The sequence below is a fragment of the Nipponia nippon genome, unplaced genomic scaffold, assembly GCF_047370975.1.
Source record: "Nipponia nippon isolate SJK-2023a ecotype South Korea unplaced genomic scaffold, ASM4737097v1 scaffold_2, whole genome shotgun sequence".
Classification (NCBI taxonomy): domain Eukaryota; kingdom Metazoa; phylum Chordata; class Aves; order Pelecaniformes; family Threskiornithidae; genus Nipponia; species Nipponia nippon.
In genome coordinates, this window is record NW_028262336.1 from 107,167,731 (window position 1) to 107,189,487 (window position 21,757).

At 38.1% G+C, this 21,757-nt stretch overlaps 1 protein-coding gene across 5 annotated transcripts in view; it reads right to left on the bottom strand.

Annotated features, from left to right (window-relative positions):
- Window positions 1-21,757, bottom strand: part of FRY (FRY microtubule binding protein) — a 250,388-nt gene that overhangs the window by 201,911 nt on the left and 26,720 nt on the right. For 4 of the 5 annotated variants that reach the window (XM_087756432.1, XM_087756431.1, XM_087756427.1 and 1 more), the window contains exon 2: window positions 17,738-17,914. The gene's annotated coding sequence lies outside the window, so the exon portion shown is untranslated. The remainder of the gene's footprint in view (window positions 1-17,737; window positions 17,915-21,757) is intronic. The other variant, XM_087756428.1, reaches the window with a different exon arrangement.

Here is a 21,757-nt window from a genome sequence, read left to right on the forward strand (position 1 = left end):
GAAAGGACAAATCCTAACATTTTCTATGAACCTGCTAATTTTCTTACTTGAATTCTGTCATAAATGAGACAAAATGAATTAGTAAATTAAAACTAACAAATCTTCTAACTACATACATTTTGCTGTTAAATAACAATAGCTTTTAATATGGCAAAGTGAATAAGCAGAATGGTAATTCAAAGTGTCAGTAACTAATGTTTCAACCATGGATACTTAGGGCAAACTGATTTTAACACCTGAAGATAGAACTGGATTTCTCCGAATCATTTAAAACACTTACACTATGAATGATTTAATTGCTTTCGTAAAGATAGGGTACACTGTATCATTGGTGTAATGATCAAGAGGTTGGCTGCTCCGAATACATTTTTTGCATGAAATTCAGTACAACATTTATTATTGCTGACAAGAAATAAACTGCTCACCTACATGCTTTTGGAAGAGAAGAGGGAAAATGATGTATCTTAATATATATCTACATAGCTTTTTAAATATTTTATTGTGTTAGAAATGCAGAAGGATGCAAAGAGTCTGCTAGAGTTTGTCTTTTTCCTCTGGAAATTAAATTTCATTTGGCTGGAAGTTGAAATTATGAACATAAGAATCCAGTCTTAAATACACTGGACCCAGAAATCATACCTTGCATTCACAACAATCTGATTATTTAAACCAAAGTGATTTAAACCAAGTGAACACTAACTATAGATAACAAACTGATTATTTCTGGTCTTGCTGAGTATTCAAAGGATCCTGAGCTCTGTTTATATGCAGAAATAAGCTTTTGAAAATCCCACTGGACTCCAAAATAGGTTAGGTGGTGGGAATTGGGTTATAACCAAAGGGAATTGTACATCTAAATTGCTCAGGTACTTTTTAAAAATTCCTCTAGGCCCTGGTCTTCATCATTAGAGGCCAAAATACTTCTTTCATGTCCTTCAAATCTGCAGAATCTGGGGATCTCATCCTCTTTTTTTCCCAGTTAAAAAAACCCAAAAAACAGGTCAGAGGAGTTTTCCTTGCTTCCCCCTCTCTTCCAACTCCACTTGCTTTTTCAGCTTTGACTGAACCAACATAAAAATATGCAGCCCATTCCTGATAGTCCAACTAAACCAAAGTAACTGAATCAAATGCTTTTCAAACAACAGTAAGTGCTTAAATCTGTGCAAACATAAACATATTTGAACCATGTGTGAAGACCAAGAAATAACAAATACCAAATGCAGGAACTGACATTTGAGGAACTTTAAAGCGAAATTCGACAAACTTCAAATAAAATTTCAACATCTTCAGTAAGTGACTTAACCACCAAGCTACAGGATATTCTGAAAACAGCTCTTCACTTTTCCTGCTGAAACTACCCCAACACGTATAAATAATTAAATATTCATTAGAAGAGTGACTTGAAAGTGACTGTCCCATATTCTAGCTGAGTGATACAATTGCTGCACTATACAGTCTTACCTTCTCCAGCCCAATGCATATTCATGCCAAGTGGAACATTTCCAACAAGAGAAATCGCCACTGGAATACACAAAGGTGCGACAGTGATCACACTCTTTCAGATGGGGGGAGACCTGCCAAGGGTTCAAGCCCCTGATCCAGCAGTGGCACACAGGAATCTAAGAACAGTTTACCCTTGAGTGGCCTTCAGGCAGAAATTCAGAAGAGGACAAATGAAAACCCCAAACATCTCATCACTAAATTGCCTTTTGTAGGATCCACTCTAGAAGGCATACTTTGAAAATTCATTTAGACCTACAAATCAAGACAGGCAAATACTTGGTCTGAAAACTGAAAATCCTAAGCAGGTAAAGTAAAGGAATATGCAGCAGCAGAACAGAAGCTAAGGGTCCTGGTGGCATCTGAAAGTTGTTGGAGTGAGGTGCCTAAGTGCCATTTTAGTAGCCTATCTCTTTTAGTGATTTAGTATATGTATCTCCTGTTGTATTTTCTCATCTTTGAGAGGCATGTGTAAAAACTTGACAGTCTACTCCCAAGTGAGACCACCACAGAATAATACAGCACAATACGAAGAAGAAAACTGGGAATGGGGGAGGAAGAGGGACTTGCAAGAGCTGATTATTAATTACAAGACCAAAGAAATAAAACAGATGCACTGAGCATTCAAAAAGATTTTAAGATTCAGCACAGAAAGAAAGGAAAAGAACACTCCTAGTAAAATTTGACATTCTTCTTCACCGAGGTTGAAGTGACAACATCCCTCTCAGACCTCCTATTTTCTACTTAAAGATGGAAGCTTTGCACCTTTATAGATGGAAATAAAACCAGAAAAAACCCAAAAACAAAACCAAAAAACATCCAACAAAAAATTTAAGCATAATGTGTGGAAATATAAACTTGTTAACTTATATGCAATTAATTACAAGGTTCCTATCATATACATCCAGGAATCCAGAAGGAAATCAAGAATCAAATGGTTGAAGTATATTGAAAAATAATTAAATAATTGAAAATTACAACAGAGACTGAAGAATTAAATATCTACTTATTTTTTTAGAAGGATATACCATAGTTCAAGGAATTAGACTTCACTAAGCCTTTCATCTGAAAGGGTCATTAAAATGATAATTAAGAGTTGAGTAAAACACCAAGATTGCAACACAATAGGACTAATCAACATGGTTTCTAAAAAAAAAAAAAAAAAAAAAAAAAAGTGTCATTAATCTATTACAGTTGTTTGAGCATAGAAGATAAAAGAGGACTAATTATTTATTTATCCCATCAAAGATTTAAACAAGATCCTTCAGAAGAGATTACTAAAATAAAGCAATCATTGTGTTAAGTTCAGAACTGAATCATGAAAGTGCTCAAATGATGAAAAGCAAAGCACGGGAATTATAATTGGGCTACATTTTCAAGCTGGCAATGGTTTATAAGGCTTCAGGCTTCTCTAGTAGGTTCTGTGTAGTTCAGTACTTTCTTACAATTTTGAAAGCTCAGTATAATAAAAAAAAGTGCCTGATTTAGATAGCTGAACTATATATCATTGGGTTTATCCATTATGGTCAAAGGCCAAATCAGAACATCATACCCATTGCCTCCAGCAGTCTACCCAATTGTAGCCTCTGCAGTTTCTATTACTATTTCTTTTTATTAAAGTTTAGTAAATAAAAGCTAACAGAAACTGATGTTTGATAACTGATTTGTGTTTGGACTATACACTGTACTGCAGAAATACAAATTTAAGGCTACAAAATTAGCATGGTCCAGGTAATAAAAATAAGTTTTCTCACAGCAGGAATTATCATTAGCTTTTTGTTTAATAATACAGCAGTGGATCTTGTTATATTTCATGTGCAGTAACCCATGTATTATCATGACTGCATTAGAGCTGTCATTCTCATGTTCAGCTGAGGAAATATTTGTGCTCATTAACAACAGAAATAAGAAAAGGTTTCCTAAAAAGCGTTCTCAGTGTGTCAGCCAGCACAGGCTGGCTCAGAAAATCTGTATTATGGAAGAAAAAAACCAAAACCACAACGAGTTCCTGTCTGCTTTGGTAAAGTAACGTCCACATCAGCGTATGTTGACTCATGGGCCCTCCTGCCATGCTACACACACCAGAGCAGAATGGTATGTAAATACCTCCAAGGGAGGATGAGGCCTCTCAGCCATGTATGTTGGAGGAACTGCAATGGCAGGAAAAGAAAGTTTCAGCTTTACTAACATTTTAAACAAGCACAACTCACTCACTCACTCAATAATGAAATAAAGCCTCATCCTTCTTCTTGCCTGTGACCCATGGTGCCTCCCTCCATGTTGCATTAGCACCCATTTTGTGAGGCTGCACAGCAAACCATGGCACAAACCTAGGTTAACCTTTCGTTTATTTATTTGTTTTTAGCCATGCTGCTGCAAGGGACAAAAAGACAACAGCAAGCCTCCAGGACAGGGATATATGAATCGTTTCTTTTAGTTACTGTGCCAGGTTACCCCTAGTTAAAATATTTGTAAAACTAAGGTTACAAAGGCAATGTTCAGGCTACTTACTGCATTTTGGGTGGGTTTTACTGGTGTCAGAAGCGTTTAAAGAAATCAAGTTGTTGTTTGATAAACAACTAAGCTGAGTATTCCTGGATACCTGCTTGCTCAGAGGAGACTGTTTAACCGTACATACGCATTTAGAGAACTTTTTCTTTTTTTTTTCCCCATAAGCACTTACTACCTAGGTCTCATCCCCTATGCATAGCAGAACGGCCACAGATCTGCAAATGTATCTGTGCTATGAAGTCTCTAACCTCCTTTGTTTTGCATTGCAAATAGGAAAGTTAAACAATGCAAGAAGAGAAAACGGGGAATCAAGAAAGTGAGGAATACATACAGCTGTTCAAACCCTCCAACTGTTACTCAAAATGATTTGCTTAATTTTCTGGAATAGTCTGGTTGTCTTAATCCATAGGATGGGAACATCTGACACATTCTTTGCTTGAATTAACCCATTTCTTCCAGTCTAATGCTGTTATAAGCAAAGAGTCTGGATTTGATACAGCCTTAGCATCCAAAAAACCTCTCTTTAGTCAAGCATCATTTTTCAGAAGTGGGTGTAAGAGGAAAAGGTCAACAAATAACCAGTCATGGTCATACTCTCAAAGACAGCAAAGAGATCATTTTAGTTTCACATTAATTTCTACCCTTGTAGCAAACGCTTGACTCATAAAATAGTGTAATTAGTACTTAGTTGCCAGGCTACACCTGACCTTAGAGCATACTGAATCAGAGTATTAGATGCTAGTCATATCATGCACTACATTTACAGTTTTAATTTGCGATAGATAACTTAGTATTGAATTACAGTCACAGAAAAGAGAAATAAGCTTTCAAGCCCAAACAATTCCTTGCCTCCCTCAAACACAAGCAGATAAAACAAGAAGAGAATACAGTTTTTCCAGAGTTGCTTGCTATGCTAGCATGCTGATTTTTATAAATGCATATTGACAGATTTGGCCGACTGTTTCAACTGCATTGTCTTTCAGCTGAAAGAAGACAAGCACCTTTAATTTGTGGTCATATTCTTGTTTGCTAACAACAAACAAAATATATGGTTAAAGCTGTAATCTGGTTCTAAGATAATATTAGCCCCTTACTGTTTGATCCATAACGTGCACTTCCCATATTAAGAGGGGAAGCTGACTCATGTCACAGCATTTCATAAGCAGAACAATTTATATGCTAATGTACATTTGTAATAATTTCACTTCACGCTGATGTTCCCATTACACGATAGCTGTCACAGCCTTATCTTCGTGACGACTTGAAAGCTGATCCTTCTGCAACAGAGAAGCAGCACAAACCCTGGAAACAGGCATTTTCTGGCAGGGTACAGCGTGAAGAGGCACAGAACAGACGCAGACGGCCTCAGAGCTGTCAGGACACACAGCTTTGCCCAAGCAGTAGCCCAGAGGCTGGGCGTCTTCCAAAGAGCAAAGGCTGAGTGTGGAACTTGCCGGAATCTGCACGATGGTAACACTCGCAATTGCAGAATCATGCTTGCTATTATTCCACTGCAATCTGTGACACTAGGCCTATGCCCTGGATACAGCGCTAGGAGAAAGGCCTAGAGGCTACGCAGGAATTTTATTTAGCAGGGTGTAGTATTAGTCCTGAATAAAATGTGGCAGATGTCCCTGTTTTTCCTATTGTGTTCTGTGTAAAAAGTGAATACTGCAAGCAAGCTACAAATATTAAGGTTACAGATTTCAGACATGACTTTCTATTTAAAACCACTTCTGAGTGTTCAGTATTTTACATAACTAAATTTTGTTAGCACATATCTGTGAAATAGTAACAAAACATTTTTAGCTTCTGTAAAAAAGTGTTACAGATATAGAGGAAAAAAGTTCAAAACATTTGGAACTTGAAAGTACTTTTTAGAGAGGATCATTTTAATGAAAGTTTCCATCAATTACAGAGTTTGTTCTATACTTGCTGTTAAGTGAGGTCACTGTCCAAAGTGATCCCAGAAATTTAGGAAATCCAGTCTTCTTCCTTTCCTTGTCAGGAAAACTAAAGGATAATTAAAATTCTGCTTTTCATAGACAGGCAGTCAAATATGTATCTGTAGCCTATTAATAGCATATAGACTTTTAAAAATTCCAACATATTAAAGTTGCATTGATTCAGTGCTGGATGAGATGAGACACATAGATGGGGCTGCGCTGTGGCAGAAATAGTCCCTTGCCCAAGATTCTGGATTGCTTGTGCTACATGAAATTCTGTTAATGAAGAGGAAACAAGAAAGGTGGCCCAAACTTATCTCACCCTTCAGTAAACCTGTCCCGTGTAGTGTAATGGGACAGACCTAAATCAGGTTTCACATCTTTCCTACATTGAAAGATAACACTTGAGCTCTTGTGAAGATTTCATTTCTCATCTTTTCCCACCTGCCACATCTTCCTATAATGTCAGACTCTACTCAATACATGGTCACTTAACCTCCATCACATCATCCCTGAATATCCATGACTTAGGTCTTAACAGGCTGTGAGTTACAACCTGATGCAAGGATGCAGTCTCGAACCCCTGGGTTAGTACATGGTATTATGTCAGTGAGCGCACACATAAAAAGAAGGTAACAACTATCACCACTCTTTGAATCCAGCAATAATACTTAGCTCTTTAATAGATGTTTCCTGTTCTAAGTCTAGATACTACTTCTACATCCACATAATGAAACACATTTTGTATCATCTATTAGTAATTAAGGGTGAGATTCAGACCATTTGACTTCCACTTCAGTTTGGATCTGAGTGAAATCTGCCCAAATCTTAGGAATCCATACTGCCTTCTCTCCAGCACCACTTACGCTCTGAATCAAGGCCATCATGATCCCACATGTCATCCAGGCTAGGAGCTGTACTTGCTCTCAAAATATTTGCACTTTTGGGATTAAAAAAAAAAAAAAAAAAAAAGGGGAGAACTGTGTTGGCTCCAGTGGGACTGGGTTTCAGAACAGTAGAAAGCACTACTCCCCATGCTCTTACTGGTCTAAGCTTCACCTGTACCCTCATGTTGGGGCAAACTGTTCCCTAGATCCATAACACTGACACCTGCTCATTTTCAGAAGTGCAGTGGTCTGAGCAGCCAGGTGTAGCTTTTATCTTCATTTTCCATTCAAGACAAATATGTAAAGTGTCCATATTTTGCCTGAGTCGCCAGACAGATGGATCTCATATATGTACTCAGGCCACACTTAAATTCAGATGCACAAATCATATGGTTAGCTTTCAGAAATAAGTGTATTCATAACTACTATTAAAGGAATTGGAGCATAGAAATTTTTATTGTTCAGTATCAACTCAGAGGATGCTTGATTATATGCTGAGCCTGTAGCTTTCCAGCTTCTCTATATTGTCCACAAAAGCCCACTTCACTTTCACGCATGGTGTGGTGTGCTGCATAGGAAAGCAGCATTTAGCTCTGATAATTCTAGAGTTTTAGTAACAATACAATAAATGTAGATGGATCCCTAACAGTGATAGAAACATAACCTAGTTTTATTCAACTGATTCTCTAAATTAGTGCTCTTAGTTTCATCTAGCGATCATAAAGGTATCTATTAAAGCAACAGCATTGGCCAAAGAAGCACACAAACTGCAAGGTGTGAGCCTATCCTTCAGTTTTCCCCAGAGACAAAAGCAGCCTTTACAAAAGCATTTTAAATTTTCATCTAAGATGACAAAGGCATTCCGTCTCCATCAGTCAGCAAACGATCCTCCTTCCTTGCTGTCACACTCGCAGGGGAGTCAGAACCACGTGCGTATTCTTGATGTTTGGCACACAGAAATGGGTTTAAAGTTATTTGTCTGGCATGCTTTCAGCACATCCCCTTTCATGGGAAGTGTAACATACAGATTTATACAGACTTTGACTTAATTTCATTATCTCTCTAGTGTTAGGTAAATACTCAATTTCCTCTCTATATACTTGGCTGGATTTCAGCTTCCACAGAACTACTTATAAAACTGTCCCAAGTGCGAGACCAATCAATAGGAAAATGAAGGTTTTCCACCTGAGACCAGAGCTCTAGAAACACCAGAACACATCCTTACCAGCTACTTTGAATGCCTGATTGAGGCACAACCCTGAGGACATGAGTTTCAGCTCAGACACCCTGCTACAGAAGTCAGCAGTATACAAGAACCAACATGACATTGCTACAGCATTGTAAAGCACGGATGCATAAATTATCTTGAAAACCTCCAGATACAAATATCCCACACCTGATTCGTACAAGTTTAATTGTACAATATTAAATTTCTGTAGTTTTATTATAAATACTTATTTTGCACTTTAACACTATTAATAAGATCCACTTATTGCATCTAACATTGCAATAGAGTAAGATAATTCGTTCATAAAATAAACAATTTTCTGTGTACAGACTTAAAACAGAGTTCTGTCACCTCTCTTATCAGCTGCACCTGAATTAGATGAACTGGTTACTCATGCTTTGCCAGTGCTCCCAAATTTGAATTCCACACTGCAAATAAAAACTATTTCTCTCTGTGCCCCTCTCTCCCCCTCTCTCATCTACAGTAAGTAAAGCATTGTCTGGGTAAAATGAGAGGGGCTGAGGGAAGGTTTCTCTACACAAGTTCATAAATGTGGATTTAGAAGCAGTCTGGAGCTCCTCTTCTCATGGAAAGAAAGACACAAAGCAAGGAAAGGAACAGCTACCTGACTATTAAATCTACATTTTCTTTATTTTTTTTTTCCACACTCCGAGATAAAAGATGACAGACAGTACATGTGTAAAAAATAGGGAAAAGGAAAGGACATGAGGAAACTCAGGGTCTCCAAACCACAGGAAGCAGTGGCCAACGGCAAGTAACCGGCACACAGTGCTGCCTCCAGCAACAGTAAGCACTGCTTGGCAAGCACAAGCAGTGGCTGACCCCTAAAGCAAGCTTTAAGGAATTGAAAATTCCAAGTGCTTGAAGACTGAAAAAGGGGAAAAAACCCACAAAACATGAAAGGAAGAATAAGATTCCCTGTACAGACCTACTTGAAGTCAGAAATATTTTGGGGTTCTCTTTCCTCCACCTCGTTTCCTGAGGATGTATGAGAACCTAACTAGTTGAAAAGCACTGCCTTTTTAAACAATGTCATTAAAAGCTCCCAATTTTACTGATTATTTTCCTCTGACTTTTTAAAGCATCAGCTGCGTGACAAGATGGCATCCAAATCAAGCCTGAAACAGTGTTCCTGGACAGGACTGGAAAAACATCACGCTGTATTACACTGCTACAAACCTGACACAATTTATATAGCCCGCATACCAATGTTAGATTTAAGAGACTGTGCCTGTGCATTTTCTATATATACATATGCATATATTTTTAATGTGGCTAATAGAACTGTACAGATGTATACTGATTATTCAATTTCCCTATGATTATTCAGATTAGGACCCACAGTTGTCACAGCTATTATTAATACAAGCAGAACAAGAACGCATTAGAAAAACATTTAAAAATTTGGATGAGATTCTTTGCGACTATGTACTGGCCTGAGATAACTACAATTTAGACTAATTTGACAAGTTAATTTGCAAGAATGACAGTAGATGCATTCAAAACAGCATTAGCAGAAGAGAGGAGTTGCGTTCCCTTTGCAAGCGCTGTAATGCAGGCAAAATGACGAACGAGATCATGTGTTTAACAGATGCTGCCTTTAGGGATTGCGTTGCTGAAAGCGTGTCCCTGCACACAGCTGCAGTGGCCCAAGGCTCACCAGATAAACGCCATATATATGTACACACACACTATTCTATGCAATGAAAATAAGAAATAAAGATCACTCTTGCAACAGCAGAACAGCAAAGGAGAGTTACTTTTCTGAGCGTCAGCTGTGCAACTGGTAGATTTTAAACTAAGACTACACAACCTTATTCTGACTACTAACACATATGAAAACAACTGAGAAAACCATAGTGTTAGTGCTAAATGAAACTGTGCAATAACCTAGTTAAAGTCAGACACTTGGTGCAGCAAGCACACGTTTTAAGGCACCTGTTTGCCCACTGACTGTGAACATTAATCGACACGTGTATCAGCTCTCTCAAGAAAAGCAAACACCCTTTCACTCCTTGCTGTCTTCTACTGTTACCTCTATACAGAGCTTCAGAACTGGGGAATTTATTTCACACACAGTCAATTAAGAGCTTAGTTAGAGAGAAAAAAGCTTGCCAAGGGAGATAAATCCTCCAACACTCCCATAACACAGCAAGATTCCCACTGAACTCTTCCAGTAATTCTTTCCACAGTCCAGGGAGGTGCACGAACCCCATCATCCTCCCGCTTCTTGCAAGTTCAGCTCCAGGCTTTATAACCCCCAAATGAAGACGACTGGCAAAATATTGAGGAGCAATAAGTTTTTCAGCTGGTCTGTAGGCCATTTAGGACTTTTATCACTCAGGATGAAAATCCTGAAATTAATCCAGATTCAAAAATACTCAAACACAGACTGTGCAGCCCTGTTGCAGTATGTTCACATAGCTCAGATAAACTATAATTTCCTGACATTTCAGATTAGTTTCAAGAAGAATTTGAAGAACTAATGCCTGTGATAGCATAGAATACCATGATGTGGCTTATCTCTGGGAAGTCAAGTTGTTACCAGTCTCTAGGACAGGCAAAGATGAAAAATACATTCCTGAACACTTCTGTAATTATGCAAACATCCAAGAAAAAGTGGTAATACTATAGGAACTAATTATTTTCAGGAAGACATATATCAGTAAGGTAAGTCCTTCAATCAATTTGTGTTAGGAATCATTACCCTTACATTTTTTGTAGTTAAGCACTACTGTCATGTTAACACTATAAATTTAGCTAATAAGTGACTCTGCATCTGAGAACAACTTTCAGCTATGGAAGTGAAAATGTACAATAGCAAGGATCAGACCTGCTCATGGTGTTTTACACTGCTGGTCATATCATCTTCATCTTTCTTAAGTGGAGAAAATTATTTGGGGCTATCCTTCCAAGTCTTGACTTCAAACAGCAGAGTATAAGGGAAACAGCTCGTTAGCATAGTGTGCAAATGCAATAAATATTTTTGTGGAGGGTGGAAACTAACCCCCTTGGTTCCTCCACAGATTGGAAGCACACGGAGAAATGGGTGAAGTTCAGATCACGTTTCAGCAGAAGTGAGATTCCCAGATATGTTTCTCAAGTATAACAAGCAGGACGCATCTGCTTGCATGGGAAAGAATACAGCACAGGAACATAAAAAATGAGATTAAGTGTAAATGAGGGTCATCTGGACTAACTGTATACAGAAGGCTGCAGAGTTTTTCCTGCTAGCTAAAGACAGGCTTTTGGAAAGTATGGGAGACTCGCAGGAATTAAATCACAAAGCCTAATTTCAGCCTGGGAGCCTGGTCTCCCGTACCTCTTTTACAGCCAATGGACAGAGCCATTGATTCAGGGCTGGAAATAACCTCTGCCTCTCCACTAACAATACTGAATAGTGGCAAGGTTGAAGTTAGCTTTTGGGAGTGCCTGTTCCACAATAATAGGAATATTCCTCCTTCCTTGGTAGGAGATGCTACAACTCATCTATTTCAATGTTAATATTCCCTTCTTGTGAGAAAACTTGGGTTTGGATGGAGCTAGTTCAGCTTCAACTTCCAGGCGCCTTTATTTATAGAGCTGAGAAATTCCTTGCTTTGAGACAGCTTTTTAAAAGACAAGAATATGTAGATGATGATCAACTCATCTTGCAAATTTGTGTTCTATAAATTGACACGACTGAACTCTTTAGGCCTCACAGTATAAAAATTTTGTCGTTTTTTTCCCCTCCAGACCTTGAAAAATTCCACAGGCCTCTTTTTTGAACTCTCTCCTTTATTTATACCTCATTGTTAAGTGGAAACATCAAGGCACTGGATACAATATTTTAGTACCACAATATTTTAGCATCACACTGACAGCCAAGCTGAACAAGCTTCTTAAATTGCCCTTCGGCTTTCCTTCAAGTTACTACCTACAAGTTACTACTACTATACATACTACTGAAGAGTTTTGTATTTGTAACCCTACAATCTGTGCTCGTATTACCTTCCATGTAATAGCACTAAAACCACATTTTGTTGTACCATGAGTGCTTAACTAGGCAATTCACATATGACTATCATGCTGTAATACTGATTCAACTTCATTATTTACTAATATCCCACCAATTTTGGACACCTTGGAAAGTAGTAGGACTGCAGAGGACACTTAAAAAATGAAAATTTTACATCATCCAAATGCTTAAAAAAACTACTAAAAAGCTTTGAATCTATAGAATTCTTAACATAACTCTCACACAGAGTTAAAACTCACCGCAATTATCAACTATAAATAAAGATTTGAGAGTGAGATTTTTTAGAAGTTCTGTATATAGTCTTTATGTTATACAATGCAAATTTGAGGAAGAGAAGTATAAAATCAAATGCTTTAGAAAAATATACATATAGCATATCCACAGGTTAGCTTAAGTAGGTCATAATACTTTCTAGAGAAGTAAGAAGCTATCTGTAAGTCATAGGAAAATTCAGACCTGCCATTCATGATATTCTGAGGCCTTATTTACACTGTCCAGCCTTTCCCAGTAGAACTACATCAGTACTGACAAATCAACAAAACTCCCTACCCTAGCTGTGGTATATACAAAGAAAAGGGACTGGATTTCTCTCACCTAGCTGCAGACATTCAAAGCTTGAGTCACTAAAGTCTAAACTCCATCTATAGTTAACACAGAGAAAGAGAGGCGTACCTCTGCAAGGCAGAATTCATCTCCCCTAACTGAGGAGAGGGGAAATTGTCTTTTCCCCTCAACTGCAGACTTTTACCGAGACTTACCATCGCTTAACCTTTGTATGCTCATACAGGTTATCCCACACCAAGACCTTCTGCACTACGGTCATCGTGAGTGAAGCACAATAAACTAAAAAGAATTTTCTTCCACCAGCAGAGCTGCTCTGCTGGGAAGAGCCCACATGGGAGCACAGTGTTGCCAAGGCTGATGAAGTTTTTCTGCCCTAAGCAGAGAGCAGGAGCAGGCCTTCATTTCTCATTATTTGTTCTCTCATAATTTGTTCATACAATTCGCAAGCTCTATGTATCATTATTTTAATTGAGAGTGGCAAACTAACAGGGTGAACATTCTTTGATGGTCAGAGCAGATGCACAGAGTCAAAGTAAATGATTCAAAGGTGGTTTATCCTCCAGTGTCTAGGACAATGCTGAAGAAACTGGAAAAAATATAATGAGATTCTTACAGCAATTTTGGATGTTTCTACTTAGGTATCAAATTTATTCAAAATTTGGAACTGAAAGCTTTCTATCTTATCATGTAACTCTGAATAACTGCACCACTACATTAGAAACATCTTCCTGTCAAATCCTTTAAAGGCAGGTGTCTAGCAGTAGATCTCTGCTGCTACTATTGTTGAAATTGTACCAAAATTGGCAATCTTGATTTGCTACTGTACATCAACCCCCACATTAGCCAACATGTGTGTGTGTGCATATCTATGTGAAAGGATGTACAAAATTCCACTAAAAAATAAATTCAACTCTTTCTGCAACCTGAGCTACAATTTTTCAGCTCGCTTTCTGGAAACATAGAAAATAGGTCAGTACACAGCCCAAAATAGCACATCAGCACTGAGAGAAAAAGTAGTATATCTGTATCTTTGGACTTTTTAGCTCATTTCTCTATAGGGGGGAATGGAGAATGAAAGCCTTTCCCTTATTCTACTATATGGGGGAACACGTACAAGAAAAAATTGCTTATACTTCAAAAAGCCCCCACATCAGCCACCTACACGGGGAAAATGTTATCTGTTTTAATCAAAGTGAAATAGCATTGAGTGGAACCATTTAAGCTTTATCTAAATATAAGCAAGGGAAAAGCCAGAAAGTTTAAAATGTGTTAAAATGTTGTACTGGATACATATCACATCCTGTTCCTTGTACATCTTGTTCCTTGTATCAAAAACCTATGTGGTAAAATATTTACTTTGGAAATAATGGCATACTTTCTGTGATTTTGTTGTTCATCTTTTTTGAAGTATTTGCTGTTTCAATAATAATTGCAGCCTATTTTGTGATATCTTTCATGCTATGCACACTCCTAAACAAAAAATATTTTCTTTGATACCAAATGCATGTCTCCCACTTTTTCTTCTCCCTCCCCTTTTTAAGGAAGTAAAAAGGTACAAGCAAAACCGAAATTATTTAAACACTCAGAAATCTTATAGCTGTAAAGATTCTGAAGAACTCTTCTGGGATTAATACTGATAAATTCCTTTCATGATCTATTACAGTACCTTAACATGAAAAGAAAAACAAAAACCACTCTTAGGCAATATTAAATGATGCTTATCGGCCCTAAAATGTTATTACCTTATTCAAGTCAGTATCAGTACTGTTGGCTACAACATGACGAATGATGCTGATCTGTTTCCCAGAACAGATTCCAAGCTAGAACAGTGATATTTTTAATTAGGAAAAAATGATATTGCCTCCCCCAAATTCCAAGTGTCAGTCTTCATTTGGATCTCTGCACTAGACTAAAATTAATGTTTGAAAGGTACTGAACATTGGTAGTATGACCTTTTAAGTTCAGTGATTTTTATGCAACCAGCAGTAATCCCTAAAAATAACAAACCAAATCTATTTTTAGTTCTTCCTTTTTTGGTTTTTTTTTTTTTTCCTTTGTTTTATTTTTTAAAATACTGGTCTATTCATGTTGCATCTCAGTTCTTGGACGCCTAGCTCTCATTTATTCCCCTGTATCAGTCCAACCTGTTTAAATGCCTCATCCACCAGCTTGTGAAGTACTATAATCCATGTATATATGTACATAGTGTAGGCAATTATAGAATTGGACTCTTCCACACAGCCAGGCTTAAGTCTCTCCAAAAAGGGAGATCGAAATGGAGAACAACTTCCTGAACCTATAGCTGCTGGGATCTGCACTTTTCTTTAACACTCAATAAACCAATGCTTGCTATCAGAACTGAAGTAAAAATTAGGACTTTCATAGGTAACACAGGCTTCACAATTAACTGAGTGAAGAAATGATGGAGTTTCTCAAACTTTGAAAAATGAAGTCAAAGCACTAAAATAAAATAAAATGTTTTTTATGTCCTGTGACGCCCCCATCTTGCAAAATTTTAAAACTGGAACCTAGCAAACAAAGTGCATAATTAAACACGTTTAATTGCATTCCTAGATTATTGCCAGATAGCTTGTCACATGCCTTGGTGGGTCTAAATAGACAGTTTTAATTTGTTACTTCCAAAAGCCAAAGGCACAGAACTGATTGAGTTCAATTTAGAGCTGGACAAATATACTATTAAAATATCATCAGAGCAAATAAATCAAAGAGCATAAATTTATAGTGCAGCATTAAAATAAGTAAGAGGAAATAAGGCAGTTATGTTTATGCATAGCAACAGATACGATCTCCCCTAGCATTCTCTCGCTGATGCCAGCAACGTCATCCTCCAAAACCTGAGAGAACCTATGGAAAGATAATACGTCCCACATTCATCAGACTTTAGTACTGCTAATTTTTCTGATACACCACCAGTGTAATTAAAAAACAAAACTGTTCTAGCTAAATGGAACTAAATAATTTCCTCCATGCCCTGGGATTTTTTCTAAACTGTAAAAGACGACATTTCACAAGAGTGTATCGTGTCAGCTGGTCTCATCTCCCTTTTAGAAAATAAAGTCCATGAATATGTTTGCATATTCATGCAATTCCAACTCTGAGTTCAAGGACATTTACAAGACACCTGCTAACATGCCGATTTGTATTCATTGGAGTGGGGAGCCTGCTGCCATGAGATACCATTTTCACTCAGAAGCCATTAGCTTAACTGCTGAGAGGTTGTATCTTCTTAAACTGCTTTGTGAAGGAGACACATTAGTATAATCAGTTGTTTCAAGGCACAGCGAAACAGGTAAACTAGTCCAGAAGTGGTCAAACCTAGTATTTTTCTGAGTGTGCCTAACTGGGACATAGGAGGTCCTGGAATTACAGTTGTGAGGTAGTCTAGGAAACAGTGCTCTCATTTCCCAGCTTAGAGCCTGTAATCACATATAGTTGTACTTTTCCAGACCAGAGTCCTCACACATTCCCTCCTGGCTCACGTGGCACAATGATACGTGCTCAGTCTTGTGTCTAGAGCACTACTGACCGTGCTCTAGACTCCTGTGATTGCATTATTTTATATGGGTTAGACGTCCCCCTTACACCCTTCAGTGACTGACACAGGAATTTCAGCATGTTCCAATGGTACACCAGGTTGAAATAGCACATGCTGCTACAGAGATGTGTCCTAGAGCCCTACCACAAGTCAAACTGAACCTATAGACTCAGCCATACGGAGCCCTTTTCATGCCAGCATGCATGTACACAGCCCTGCTGCACAGAACAGCTTATCTCTAGGCAATGAAAATCACCGTCTTCATAATGGTCATACAGGTCTAGAATATATATCACACATTTACAGATCTCTGTGCTCTACAGCATGAATACATCCTTCTACTTGTTTTGATCTGCACTGTCTTGGATAAAAAAAGACTACATGAAAATAAAATAGGCACTGAATAATAAATGATATTATAATAATTGTCCCAATGTACTGAAATACATCATCTAAAAATCTAGAAAAGTTGAAACCAAAAAAAAAACTATATTTAAGCAATCAACAAAGAACATAAAAATAACTACTCAGATGGAAAAGTCTGTGGCCCTGTCAAGGGCCCTTATAGTACCGCTCTTTAAAAGCAAAAGAAAATATTTCACTCTTCAGTGCAGTAGAATTGGGAGCACTATGGAAGCCACTACTCCAGGAGAAATACTGCTAACAATGTAATTTGCGGTGACTTACAGCCAATTACAGAGCAAAATTAATTGACTCCAAGAAATCTTATTTTTATATGACAGAAGGACTAACTACAGCTTCATAATGATAGGTTAAAACCCATCCAACCTTTTTTAATAGGAAAAAAAGGTTTTGTTTTGTTCAAGAGAAGAACACTGATGAATTTCTACTCATGTTGCTCTCTATTTTTCCCCTGCTTCCTTGAGATACAAATGCATGGTAGCAATTACAGCTATTTCAGATACTTATTTAGTACCCATGCAAAATGCTTATTCATCTGTTTTCAAACACATATCAGCATTTACAAAACCAAATATAGCCAACTGTTTTCTGTAAGGAATTTCAGTCCTGGGAAAGCTTTAACTAAACGCTTGCACTGTATCAGATTAGTTAAAACCCACAAGTTTCTCCAGCTCCTGGTAATGGTTTGCCAATTTTCACTAACATTAAGACAAAGAGTCCATAAGTACTTGTAGTAAAGTATGTGCACAATCTCATGTCATGTGTGATGGCCTTAATATACATTTGCAATTCATATTTAAAGTGAGGCCATAAGAAACCAAAGCCTGTCATTGCCAAATATTTAAATTCATGCACACAATCCTTTTCAGTAAGAACTACATATGCATATTGAGATTTGGAAGCTCATGTATGTTTTATATTTTTCACCTATGCAAGAGACTTTTAACTATTTACTAAAAAAAGGATAATAGTTGCGACATTTATTGAATAAAGAAATGCATTCATACATAAAATTCACTATCATTCTAACAGAAAAATCTCATGTAAATCTGTGATGACTAGATAATTAATGCAAAGTCTTACCTTTCCCTGAAGCGACAGTTTCCAGTAGTGATGTCTCTTAATGCTTTGATTTTGCAATGTAATTTTCATAAATAGTTTTCTAGTTCAGGCAGAGATGGGTTAACTGCAAGCAGTCTGGATGCTATCTTGCTTGCTTCCTGGAGATCACTGTTTTGCATTGTGAGCCATCACAACTACCTAGGGAAAATAACAGTCATCTTAACCTTCAGTCACCTGGACAAAATGACATATTACTGCTCCCAGATTAAACAAAAGATTAAACAAAATCCAAGTCCTAAAACATGACCTTAAAAATTGTATTTATCTACCAAACGTTTCATAGATGCTGTTAAAAGAATTATTGCATACTTTCTTACCAGGAATTCATGCTCTTGGATAGAGACATAAAACAAGTGGGAAAATTTTATATACAAATGTTGTAAATTTTTTAAATTACAACTTGTCTTTACACTGACAATATGAACTTTTTTTTTCCCCTCTGTAGATTTCTGGTCAGAAACTATAAGCAACAGTGGAAACTGAGTTATGCTGTAATTCCTTAAACAGAAGTAAACAGAGTGGTGCCGCTGGAAAATAAAAATGCCGAGAGTAGGAATCTACTTTTACTATTCAGGTACAACTGCAAGGTCCCTGTTAGAAGAGGAAACATTATATTTCTATTTGGTGCAACTACAGGCATCTAGCAGCCAATTTTTTAATTCAGTCTAGTAACAGCTGCAGGGTCAGAAACAAAAGTTATTCACCCATAACCATTCTTTGAGACAGGCTGTGTACATTTGTTCTTATGCTATATGGAAGCAGCACAAAGCTAGCATTGCAACGTTTCCTCACCTAGACTGGCTGAAATCTTCTCAGCCCCAAAAATCCCAACACAGAGGTAGCTTTTGGACTGCAGGACTATTCTTATTGTGTATCAGGTATATGTCCTGGATTCCCTGGTCATGGTACCAAAGGAGCATGAAGTTGTCTCTAATGCTCCTCCTCTGAGCAACACACTCTCAAATGTTGCCATGTTACTGTCAGTGTGTCCTAGGTTTTAATGCTGTTTCAAAAGGTGGTGATGGAAAAGAAGCACAGAGTTTTGAGCAGATCCCAACATGCACAAAGGCTCTGAAACTGAGACTGCCACCTGCACCATGTCTGTGTTCAAAACCACTGGCAGCAGATCTGGGTACCGCACTTTGGAGGGAGAGTGCTGTCCTGTGATGGATATGCCCAGAGGCCCATAATGCTGAATTATCAAATCCAACCTGAATTTTTTTTACTATGAGGACAGTTCAAATGTTCTCTATGAGCTAAGGGAGTGATGATACTACATAGATCTGTGACATGAGTAAGACACCTTGTCTGCTAACTTGAATATGAGATGCGGTTGCTCAGGGCCTCATCCAACCAAAGCGTTGAATACCTCTAAGGACCTCTAAGTCACGACCCATCTGGACAACCACAGTGCTTTTGAGCAGCATATCTCAATCTGAATACTCCAGACCCATGGCAGCAAACAGGACAGTCCAACTCCAACAACGTTACTTGAACTGTTCAGCCCCATGAAATGTTCGACCAGGCACTTAATTAAAAGATCTACTGAGTCAATATTAGCAAATGAGACCCAGTTTTCTGCTATCTCATGAGGCAGTGTTTTACAGCCCTGCCTCCTCTCCCCACCCTTCCCTTAACAACAGAAACCACCCTCACCACTTCACCATGTTTTATTAAAGGGCTTATACATTTTTATTTCTCTTTTCAGTGCCTTTTCCCTTCTGGATAGCCCTTTGCAACTGTTTGCCATAAAAACACAATAGTAGCTCTGCCCACACTTTAAGAAGCACTACTGTAAGTCTGTATAATTCTGTTCTTGCAGGTTTATGCAAGAGTTCAAGTTTCCTGAGCGTTAAGAGAACTATCAAACTGTGGCATCTGACTCAAAAGTCACCGAGACAGACAGGGCAGTCATGGCTCAGATCTGCTCCTTCAAACTTTCTGCAAATTTGGCTATCTTTTTGTATGCTGTACTCCAGATGTGTCTTAAAGATAAGGGCTGATTGTTTAGATGCTTTTTGGTTTTGGAAAATGAGAAGTGACAGATAGTAGATCTGACAGGTTCCTGCAACTACACTAGTTCCTCATCTCCCTGCTGAGAAGTCCGTTCACATCTGCAAGACGCTGTCAGAGACATATAAGATTTTCGGACAAAAATGGGTTATCAAGTTTTACATTCATCAAAGAAAATCCACATAATATGGAATACTTCAGGTTACCATCATCAAGACAACAGAGTGGATTTAGTCCGTCATACATGACATCTGTGCAGTAAGAGAGACTGCATCTTAAAAACAATCACCTGGTTTTGCATATCCATGTGATAAATTGCACTTTCCAATCTCTGGTAGCCTGAAGTCATTACCCTTGGCTTTGGGGGGAGGAGGAGGGTCAGGAGGAGAGGAAGGGAGTGCTTTCCATAACAGACTCTCAGGCAACGCTGTGAATGCTGACTTTCATGGACATACTTTACTTCAAAGAACAGGGGCAAGCTGAATCAAGCAGTCTCCAGCCAAACATTACAACCGTGTGCAGACACACCACCTTTTCAGTCAGTATATAAAGGGCACAGTCTCCTCTACAACCAGAGCAGAAACCAGACCCTGAACAAGGATAAAAACAAGTAACCTGAAATAAAGTACAGCATGGATATAATTAGTTTAACTGCGAAGTGTTGCACAATGATTTGTCATACACTATCTGACTTTTTATTCATCCTCCCTGAGACATTTCTTGGTAAGTATGTTATTTCTACACAGGTATTATTTACTCCAAACCATGACTTTCATAGATCAGTGCTTTGTTACATCAGTCTCAAAATATGTGCAGTACAACATCTGTAAGTCAGAGAGATCACTGGCATTTCCACTGTGCCCAACTTTTTCTTCTGAAAAAGCAGGATTTTCATTTGTATCTCTTTTTAGAGGTAAAGAAAATTAATAAATGCACTAAGTAGGTACACATTGATCTTTTAAGTATTATTGCTTAATGGGCATTTCTGAAATAATCTTCATAACACAAAGTAGTATTTAAAACTATGAAAATTATAGCATTAAATGCACAAACAACAGCTCTAACTCCACAGCTGTACAGTAAGACATCCCAAAACAAGGAGGTTTGTCAAAATACACATTGTTCTCCAGAAAACAAAAAAACTAGTGAAGGTAAGAGCTGCATCACTCCAGCACCCTCTGTTGGCCTTCCTGCAGCACGTTACTTTGTATACTCATTTAAGAGCGTCATTTGTTTCGTCCTTACGCTATGACAAAGATTCCTTTATACAAAAACACACATGAAAAGCAAAAAAAATCCCCACCACCCCACACCCGAGCCCTATTGATAGAAACTTGAGATACATAGCACAACGTAGCTTAATATCAGACTACTCAGTGCTGCTGGACCTGTCATGCATTAGCCCATCTTTGCAGATGGTCAGAATTTATCTGTCTAATTACAAGGGCAAAATGTTCTTTACCAGCCCTCTCTGCGTCTGATATTTCTAATAGACACCAATAATAAATGGCATCTCACGTGCAGCTCTCACCGATAGAAATGACAGCTCTACAGCCAGAACAACCATTTTCATGGAACATTTTTCACTGTGGCAACTGAAAACTGACAATACATACATTACATAGAATATCACCCACAAAAGAAAGTGCTCAAACCACATCTTGTCAAGCACACAGATAAATAAAGTCCAGATGCCAGATACAAGGTGATCTAAATATAAACTCCATATACTGCGTTCTGGTGTATGGCCAGATGGTGTAATTTCCGGAAGCAAAGGCCCTTAGCCCAGCGAGCCCAGCAGCTGCTTCGCAAAGCCGGCTCACAGCTTTGCAACAGCAGATGCGAAGCTGCAGTGAGGAGTGGAGAAAGGGGAAGAAGGAGGGGGAAGCGGCAGGGCTGAGATGGAGAAGCAGGCGTGCTCTCATGGCGGTGAGGGAGGTAAGGGTGGCATGGGCTGCTTCTGAGAAA